Here is a 10,082-nt window from a genome sequence, read left to right as displayed (position 1 = left end):
CACATGGCACATGTGTGGCACATCACGTCCGAGTTTAGTGACAACTACCTCAGAGATTGTAAGCTGGGTAGTTTCAGATCACAAGATCACAAGGTTCAAGCAAACCCGAATACCTTTGTGTAATCGTTTTTCATAAAGTGTAATTGTATTATAGCATGTGCCCTTAATGATTTTCTTGATACGTTATATGTGCTCTTGTTTGTATTGTATGTAGTTTTGTTCTTCAAATAAAACGTAAAAGACACAACTTTCCGGATGCGGCTGCTGTAAAAATAAAATGACATCAAGGGTGCTGTACGCAGAGGTCTGAAACCTGCTCCACAGAAGATCTTTATCCAGAGGTGTTAAAGAAGTCGAGATCTCGCCATGAGAGGGGAAGCATCTCAGAAAAAGCAGGTGCAGTCGGTTCCACGGTCATAACGCCACTAATTCGGGCGATAAGAGCAAAACCCACCCGGCTTCCTCCGGGCAAGTAATGAGACAAAGAGACAGTGCACAGTGGGTAGCGTGGCCGAGCGGTCTAAGGCGCTGGATTAAGGCTCCAGTCTCTTTGGGGGCGTGGGTTCAAATCCTACCGCTGCCAGGTGCTTCTGTCGAGACCCCCTTTCAGCTGGCTTCAGACGAAGGGAACTGCTTTTTGGCAGTCTCTCGAGAAACTAAGCAAAGTGTTTAAAGATACTTTCTCAGCTTGACATCAAGGCACAAAACAAAAACCTTCTTGCGTCCTCTCAACCCAAAAGCTCTTTGCCACTTTTTGCGTTATGCAGGGAACGACGTCTGCCCAGATCACTTTTGTGTCAATGCAAATCGTAGTGTGCCCTGCGTTTTAATTTTGGCTGTGCTGGCGTGCTGCTTCTGTCTGTGAAACTTGAATGTTCTGCTTCTTCACACCAAATCGTCGGCGGGGGTTGAGCTTGTTAAATCTTTGCGCATAGCGCTCCTTTGGAAGTACTTTGTCCAAGTTCAAAACCAATCGTGGGATTTACTTCATGCGTGCAAGAAGCATGCCTCGCACGACAGATTTAAATGGGGAATGGAGCCTGCTTCTTGCTGTTTTTCCTGTGGTTGCAGTTACAAAGTTGATCGTGCTTTCACATACTGTTAACAGTATTCACTGGCTGAGCTTTATCAGTTGGTTCGTAAAGGAATCTCTGCTTCGGTTCCAGAAAAGTCATCTGTAGTGTGTTTTTTTCCGTGCCCATGGCAGTCTTTTAAAGCTGGTAGTAATGGCGGCGAGGTTAATTTTTTATCCTCTTTAAAAGAATAAGGACGGGCTGGGGCGAGCTCCATTTACCACTCTTTCAGCTAACCGCCGAACTCGCGAACTGATTACACTGCAGAGCCACAGGCGCCTCGCTTTTCTCCATTCTCTGGGTTAGGGTGAAAAAAAAACTTTGCTGGTATTAGCTGGCCTGCTGGGAGTACCTCTTCTTCACTGATAAGCAAGATTTGTGTTTCATCTTTCGCAAGCTGTATAGATTTCTTTCAAAACAAGTTGTTCCAGAAAGGAAACGAACACTTGCATTCACCTGAATTAAAAGGCATGGGATTTGCCCATAAGGATAAATTCTGTACAGTAAGACAGGAAGAAAGGCACCGCTGGGAATCGGACCCAGGATCTCCTGTTTACTAGACAGGTGCTTTAGCCAACTTAGCCACGGCGCCGGCAAAGTGCTGTCCTTTGACAGCCACTTGGACACGTCTCAACTGCTCTGAGACATCTGCGTTCGGTGTGCACCGAGCCTGCTCGCCTTGCAAGTTGCCTCATTTACAGTGCCTTGCGAAAGTATTCGGCCCCCTTGAACTTTTCAACCTTTTGCCACATTTCAGGCTTCAAACATAAAGATATAAATTTTTTATTTTATGTGAAGAATCACCAACAAGTGGGACACAATTGTGAAGTGGAACGAAATCTATTGGATTTTTGAAACTTTTTTAACTAATAAAAAAATGAAAAGTGGGGCGTGCAAAATTATTCGGCCCCCTTGCGTTAATACTTTGTAGAGCCACCTTTTGCTGCGATTACAGCTGCAAGTCGCTTGGGGTATGTCTCTATCAGTTTTGCACATCGAGAGACTGAAATAGTTGCCCATTCTTCCTTGCAAAACAGCTCGAGCTCAGTGAGGTTGGATGGAGAGCGTTTGTGAACAGCAGTTTTCAGCTCTTTCCACAGATTCTCGATTGGATTCAGGTCTGGACTTTGACTTGGCCATTCAAACACCTAGATACGTTTATTTGTGAACCATTCCTTTGTAGATTTTGCTGTATGTTTGGGATCATTGTCTTGTTGGAAGATAAATCTCCGTCCCAGTTTCAGGTCTTTTGCAGACTCCAACAGGTTTTCATCCAGAATGGTCCTGTATTTGGCTGCATCCATCTTCCCCTCAATTTTAACCATCTTCCCTGTCCCTGCTGAAGAAAAGCAGGCCCAAACCATGATGCTGCCACCACCATGTTTGACAGTGGGGATGGTGTGTTGAGGGTGATGAGCTGTGTTGCTTTTACGCCAAACATATCGTTTTGCATTATGGCCAAAAAGTTCGATTTTGGTTTCATCTGACCAGAGCACCTTCTTCCACATGTTTGGGGTGTCTCCCAGGTGGCTTGTGGCAAACTTTAGACGAGACTTTTTATGGATATCTTTGAGAAATGGCTTTCTTCTTGCCACTCTTCCATAAAGGCCAGATTTGTGCAGTGTAAGACTGATTGTTGTCCTATGGACAGACTCTCCCACCTCAGCTGTAGTTCTCTGCAGTTCATCCAGAGTGATCATGGGCCTCTTGGCTGCATCTCTGATCAGTCTTCTCCTTGTCTGAGCTGAAAGTTTAGAGGGACGGCCAGGTCTTGGTAGATTTGCAGTGGTCTGATACTCCTTCCATTTCAAGATGATCGCTTGCACAGTGCTCCTTGGGATGTTTGAAGCTTGGGAAATCTTTTTGTATCCAAATCTGGCTTTAAACTTCTCCACAACAGTATTACGGACCTGCCTGGTGTGTTCCTTGGTCTTCATGATGCTCTCTGCGCTTTCAACAGAACCTTGAGACTATCACAGAGCAGGTGCATTTATACAGAGACTTGATTACACACAGGTGGATTCTATTTATCACCATCAGTCATTTAGGACAACATTGGATCATTCAGAGATCCTCGCTGAACTTCTGGAGTGAGTTTGCTGCACTGAAAGTAAAGGGGCCGAATAATTTTGCACGCCCCACTTTTCATTTTTTTATTAGTTAAAAAAGTTTCAAAAATCCAATAGATTTCGTTCCACTTCACAATTGTGTCCCACTTGTTGGTGATTCTTCACATAAAATAAAAAAAATTATATCTTTATGTTTGAAGCCTGAAATGTGGCAAAAGGTTGAAAAGTTCAAGGGGGCCGAATACTTTCGCAAGGCACTGTACATGCGATAGTTCCACCACTAAGAGAAAGGATGAGAAATGGCTTTTATCTGTCACTTTTCATGTCAGAGGATCTCAATCTGCTTTCCCTGTACAAGAGGATGTCCAACTCATGTAGCTAAAGACGTAGACGACAGTGCTCCACTGAAATCTTGATCTCACAACCCTCGGCATGACTCCGCTGTGTTCCGCTTTAGACAAAGGGGGGAAAAGACTTCTTTCATCACACGTTTTGCACTGTTTACGGTGTTTGCAGTGCTCTTTCTTAAATGAAAACCAGGAATCGGCACCATATGAGGTGAGACTAGATAATATTGGAACAAGTAGCCTCGCCATTCCATGGGTGACGTGAGCAAAGTGTAATTCCTGTCTTTATAGTGTGCTTGTTAGAGACATAGCTGGCACCCAGAGCGCTTTAAATCCGGGAGTCAGCAGCCCAAGACAAGAGAGTTTCCTTCGTCTATGTTTTTTGCGTGAAGGGGGAAACCATGCGTGTGCTGCAAACGATCTTAGTATCGAAGTGCCGTCCCACATAACCGATCCGAACAATCTGCTTTACAGAGGAGCACTGCTGGAGCTTATCGTTGGCAAACTGAAGACCAGGCTGACCTCTTCTGTGACTCTTGAACACTGAGTCTCAAGGTTGTGAATTCAAGCTCCACGCTGGCGGGAAATTCCATAGGTAATGATCACATTTTCTTGCATGCTAATCAAAAGAAATATTAAGAAACTTTTCCCGATACCAGTTTTTTACAAAAGTAAAGGCACACGGCACATGTGTGCCACATCACGTCCGAGTTTAGTGACAACTACCTCAGAGATTGTAAGCTGGGAAGTTTCAGATCAGATCACTTTTTTTATCATAGGTTCAAGCAAACCCGAATACTTTTGCAAGAGACATTTCAGAATCCCAGTCAAATCCAGTACGATTGTTGGATCCCTCGAATTCGACGGAACTATAGCACAGATCTGCAGTCCACCATTAGAATACTGTGTGTAAGGAAAACTGGTTCAGGGACGCCAAATATGTAATCATAGTGGCTCTCTGAAGGCACCAGTTCTGTAGGGTTTGGGCATTTACTGAGACAATTATTAATTGTAGCAGTAAATCACAAAGTTGATTCTTTTGATGGCTTTAGAATCCAACCATGCGATATAACTCAAACAACGCGCACACAAGGTACTAATACACGAGGATACATTTATTAATACATAGAATATGCATATAAACCTAACAGATCTTATCGAGAGGGTTATCAGAATACAAAAGGTATATATTCAGTCAGTTACGAAGTGTTACACATATCAAGAGGTCATACGTTCAGTATATCATTCATTAAGACCGTTTCATAAATGAACTTGGTTACAACTTCTACATTAGATACTCAAACAAGTACATAACTCTTAGGAATTAAATTGATATCAACTTTTACATTCTGTTAACAGTATTCACTGGCTGAGCTTTATCAGTTGGTTCGTAAAGGAATCTCTGCTTCGGTTCCAGAAAAGTCATCTGTAGTGTGTTTTTTTCCGTGCCCATGGCAGTCTTTTAAAGCTGGTAGTAATGGCGGCGAAGTTAATTTTTTATCCTCTGTAAAAGAATAAGGACGGGCTGGGGCGAACTCCATTTACCACTCTTTCAGCTAACCGCTGAACTCGCGAACTGATTACACTGCAGAGCCACAGGCGCCTCGCTTTTCTCCATTCTCTGGGTTAGGGTGAAAAAAAAACTTTGCTGGTATTAGCTGGCCTGCTGGGAGTACCTCTTCTTCACTGATAAGCAAGATTTGTGTTTCATCTTTCGCAAGCTGTATAGATTTCTTTCAAAACAAGTTGTTCCAGAAAGGAAACGAACACTTGCATTCACCTGAATTAAAAGGCATGGGATTTGCCCATAAGGATAAATTCTGTACAGTAAGACAGGAAGAAAGGCACCGCTGGGAATCGGACCCAGGATCTCCTGTTTACTAGACAGGCGCTTTAGCCAACTTAGCCACGGCGCCGGCAAAGTGCTGTCCTTTGACAGCCACTTGGACACGTCTCAACTGCTCTGAGACATCTGCGTTCGGTGTGCACCGAGCCTGCTCGCCTTGCAAGTTGCCTCATTTACATGCGATAGCTCCACCACTAAGAGAAAGGATGAGAAATGGCTTTTATCTGGCACTTTTCATGTCAGAGGATCTCAATCTGCTTTCCGTGTACAAGAGGATGTCCAACTCATGTAGCTAAAGACGTAGACGACAGTGCTCCACTGAAATCTTGATCTCACAACCCTCGGCATGACTCCGCTGTGTTCTGCTTTAGACAAAGGGGGGAAAAGACTTCTTTCATCACACGTTTTACACTGTTTACGGTGTTTGCAGTGCTCTTTCTTAAATGAAAACCAGGAATCGGCACCATATGAGGTGAGACTAGATAATATTGGATCAAGTAGCCTCGCCATTCCATGCGTGACGTGAGCAAAGTGTAATTCCTGTCTTTATAGTGTGCTTGTTAGAGACTTAGCTGGCACCCAGAGCACTTTAAATCCGGGAGTCAGGAGCCCAAGACAAGAGAGCTTCCTTCGTCTATGTTTTTTGCGTGAAGGGGGAAACCATGCGTGTGCTGCAAACGATCTTAGTATCGAAGTGCCGTCCCACATAACCGATCCGAACAATCTGCTTTACAGAGGAGCACTGCTGGAGCTTATCGTTGGCAAACTGAAGACCAGGCTGACCTCTTCTGTGACTCTTGAACACTGTAGCGGCGAGGCTTAATAATAAGGCAGAATTAAGTGTTTCTGAGCTTTCCCAAATTAGGCCTCATTTCTCTGTTCATCTCTGTGGTGCAGCCACAGAGAAACCATTCATGCAAGGTGATTTAAGGTCCAAGGACAGCTCCCAAAGGGGGATGCACTTAGCTAAGCCTGGCTATCATGATCAATGGTCATCCATTGGTGCCTATCTGTCTAGGGAGTGCGAGTTGGACATCTGGATTGCATTCCTTAGTGTCAGGACTAAGTGACTCATATCTCACCTTGATCAACCAATCAGGGACCGGTAGGGCCGAGTAACCCACGTGGGACTCTGATGCCCATGGAACTTTCAGCCAATCAATGAGCTGAAGTTCCTCCAGGTAAAAACAGGCAACACAGAGAGCCTGAGAGATTCAGATTCAGATTCAGATTCAACAAGATTCTGTGAGAATTCCAGGGCAGGACGGCCCAGGAGCAGAAGGCTCCCAAGGGCAGGACATTCTCGCAGCGCGCCTCCTGACCATCCTGAGACTCAGCCCGGACAACCACGGAACGGCCAGTGTGTCCGAGTGCCAGAACTTTCCTTTGTTCTAAGAGTCTAGAGTGGAGGTTGCCAGAGAGTAACCAGCAGCAGGCCTCCTGAACAAGTCGGAACTGTGGAAAGCTGAATCACTATTCAGAACTAGCTCTTCATCAGGAACGAACCAGTCCTCTTCCTGACTTGCTGGGACCCACAGTCATCTTTTCTCCTGTGCACAAACTTTGCTAGTTAATGCCAACAGTGAGCATCAGCAGCGCACCGTCGCAAGCCGCACAGCACAGCCTGGCACGGAGCCAGAGAGCGCGGATTGGACAGCAACAGCCTGCAACTGTTTCTTTGTGCCCGCAGGAGATCTGAATCCCCAAAGATTGGATGAGTATTCAACTTCAATGCCTTACAGCTCGAGAATTCAATTGTTATCCCAACCAGTTGATATCAATTTAATTCCTAAGAGTTATGTACTTGTTTGAGTATCTAATGTAGAAGTTGTAACCAAGTTCACTTTACGAAACGGTCTTAATGAATGATATACTGAACGTATGTCCTCTTGATGTGTAACTCTTTGTAACTGACCGAATATATCTTTTGTATTCTGATAACCCTCTCGATAAGATCTGTTAGGTTTATATGCATATTCTATGTATTAATAAATGTATCCTCGTGTATTAGTACCTGTGTGTGTGCGTTGTTTGAATTATGTCGCATGGTTGGACTCTAAAGCCATCAAAAGAATCAACTTTGTGATTTACTGCTACAATTAATAATTGTCTCAGTAAATGCCCAAACCCTACAGAACCGGTTTTCTCTACATTTATTTGGCGTCCCTGGGTGGGCGTGGCAAGACTGAAATGAGTCAACCAAGCGGAATAATTCAATATAAAACGCCGCGGGTTTCATACACGACAATACAGTGTGCTGAAAGCCGAAAGGAAAAAAGTTCCCCTTGCTCTTTAAGCAGTGCTTGATTGTTTTGTGATCTTTTGCAATCTACCGGGTTGATTGCATACTTGATCTTGTGGTTTTCTGTGGTAAAACTGTGATTTCGTACTTAAAAATAATACTCTTTAAGTTTAACGATGGTTGCTAAAAGGTCTGAATTCGAGTCGCTATTAAGCACTCTCTCTAGCAGCGACAAGTCTGACCACGATCTCTTCCATATCTCCGTCAGCGGAGAAGCTAGTAGAATAAATCTCCATTCTCTGAGAGAGCTAGCGAAGGACATAGAGAGATTTGACCCCGCAGTGTCAGAGAATAATATCGAGAGTTATATTCAGGACCTCAGGTATAACCTGCAGTACCTGCCAAACGCCACAGAACAGGAGAAAGTGTTTCTGGTTAGAAAAACTACCAGCAGAGCTGTACATGAGTGGATGGCTAGGCAAATGAAAGAAGTCTGTAATGATTTTGAGCAGCTTTGTCAAGCACTTATCGAAGAATACAGTGCGTTTATTGACCCGACTGCCGCGATAGCCGCCGCTCTTAACATTAAGCACGAGAGAGCAGAGTCCCCTCGCGAATATTACGAGAGACTTAGACGAACTTATTTTGCAGGGCGAAATGATGAGGGTTGCGAAGAGAACACACATTTCAAGGGTTTATTCATTGCGAATCTCCACCCGTCAGTCAGAAAGATGATCTTGATGCATATAGATGCACAGACCATGAAAATGACTGATATTAAGAGATTCGTGCAGAAAGCCTGGGAGTATGATGTCCAAAGTCGCTCTGAGCAAAAAGCTGTTAAAGCGACTGTGTTCGCCGTCAGAGCCAGCAGGGTTAATTCCCCCCTGCTCGAAGGAGCACAGGCTAAGCCCCGTTCCAAAGCACTCACACAGGACCGCACCCAGCGTCCTAAGTGCCATGAGAACACCAGGGGAGGGAAAGGGCTAGAAAAAACTGAACAAAAGGATTCAGTAGCCGCCCGCCTGGCCAGGCTTGAACAAGCTTTATTAGGACAGGGACAATCGCTCCCCAAGGCTGCCGGAAGCGTGAATGAGCTGATACTCTCCACTGGAGGAGGCGGAGACCCGCCCCCTCTCCCTCCCTCAGTCTATCTGATTGAGCGGAAGGGTTCCTGCCTGGATGAATTCAGCCACTCCCAAGTGAGTGCTGACTCCACCCCTGAAGTCACAGAGCAGGCAGTAAAACACAGAGGAAAAGCAGGAAGCTTTTACCTCAAGGCTGCCATGGGAGATGTCTTACACAGTGAGACACTGATTGACACTGAGGTTGAAAGGTGTTTGATGTCACACGGCAAGCTCAAACGGGTAGAAAAAGAAAAGGGCATGCGACTCAGAGAGGAACCTTTGGTGGATCGCCAGAAAGGCAAAGTGTGGAAACAGGTCAAGGCTCCTAAGCCTTCTGTACAGAAGGAAAGGGGGGCCAAGAGGCAGACTGTGCTCACACAGTGCCCACCGAACACAGAAGCCTATGTGGAGATTCCTTCTGTTCCCTCTGGACAAGAAATAAAAATATTTCCTTGTTCCCCGGAAATACAGGGAAGTCGTGTCCCGGCTGAGGTCACAACAGCCTCCCTGCCACAGGAGCGGTGCTCCAAGCAGCCGCCTGATCCACCAGGTAAAGCACACACCTTTTACGTCCCTAAAGAGGAGCAGATCTCCCCACCTGGCGATGAAAAGGAGCTTTCCCTGTGCACCCTGGCACCCAAGAGGGGTCAGGAACACCACCCTGCAGTGGTGGAAGGGATCCAGATGGCAGGAGAGCAGGTTGGTGATGTAGCCCTCACCCTTAGCCCTGACAGGTCCTCTATTAGTGAGGATCTGCTTGAGCAGCTGTCACAGGGCCACCGCCAGGTGCCCCTAGTGCAACATTCACAGGTTAGACAGGAGGTCCAGCTGGACGCTGAGACTACTGCGCTGTGGACACACCTGATCCCAGATGCCGATTCCCTCTGCTGTGACCCAGGGAACCTGCAGTCAGGTAACATTATTTCTCACAACTACCAGGTAGTGAGTGAGACTCACCTGATTGTTCCTGCCTCAACGGCAGGGTTGCCAACACACCCAGTCCCCCAGAAGGGACAGGGAATGAAAGCCGAGCCGGTTTTCTTACAGCCACCAGCTCAGTCTGTCAGTTTGAGTCTGACCAACAGTGGTTCAGCCAGACTGGAGCTGGATGGTAAAGTCACCCGCCTGCCAGTGCAGGACATCGCAAAGAGGGATGTCAGAATCCCCGCCTGCACTGACATGGGCCTGGTGAGTGATAGTAAGTTCAAAGACAGTGAACTAGCTATCCCACTGCTGGGGCAGCTCCCTGAACCCCTAGCGAGGGAAGGGGGGAGCGAGCAGGTGTCCTACACCTACCCCCAGCGAACGATTGTAAACATGCCGATAGAGGGATTCCTCAATCAGGAGGTGTGCAGGGTGAACCTGAACAGTGAGAATA

General features: G+C 46.0%; 1 non-coding gene across 1 annotated transcript; it reads left to right on the top strand.

Moving 5' to 3' along the window:
• Positions 1-501: 501 nt before the first annotated feature.
• trnal-aag (transfer RNA leucine (anticodon AAG)) lies at positions 502-583 on the top strand. Its single transcript has one exon. It is a non-coding gene; the product is annotated as a tRNA-Leu (tRNA).
• The last annotated feature ends 9,499 nt before the right edge of the window (positions 584-10,082 follow it).

Source organism: Lepisosteus platostomus, chromosome 5 (genome assembly GCF_059453375.1).
Source record: "Lepisosteus platostomus isolate fLepPlt1 chromosome 5, fLepPlt1.hap1, whole genome shotgun sequence".
Classification (NCBI taxonomy): domain Eukaryota; kingdom Metazoa; phylum Chordata; class Actinopteri; order Semionotiformes; family Lepisosteidae; genus Lepisosteus; species Lepisosteus platostomus.
Note: the sequence above shows the minus strand (reverse complement) of the source record. Positions and strands in the feature narration are given on the sequence as shown.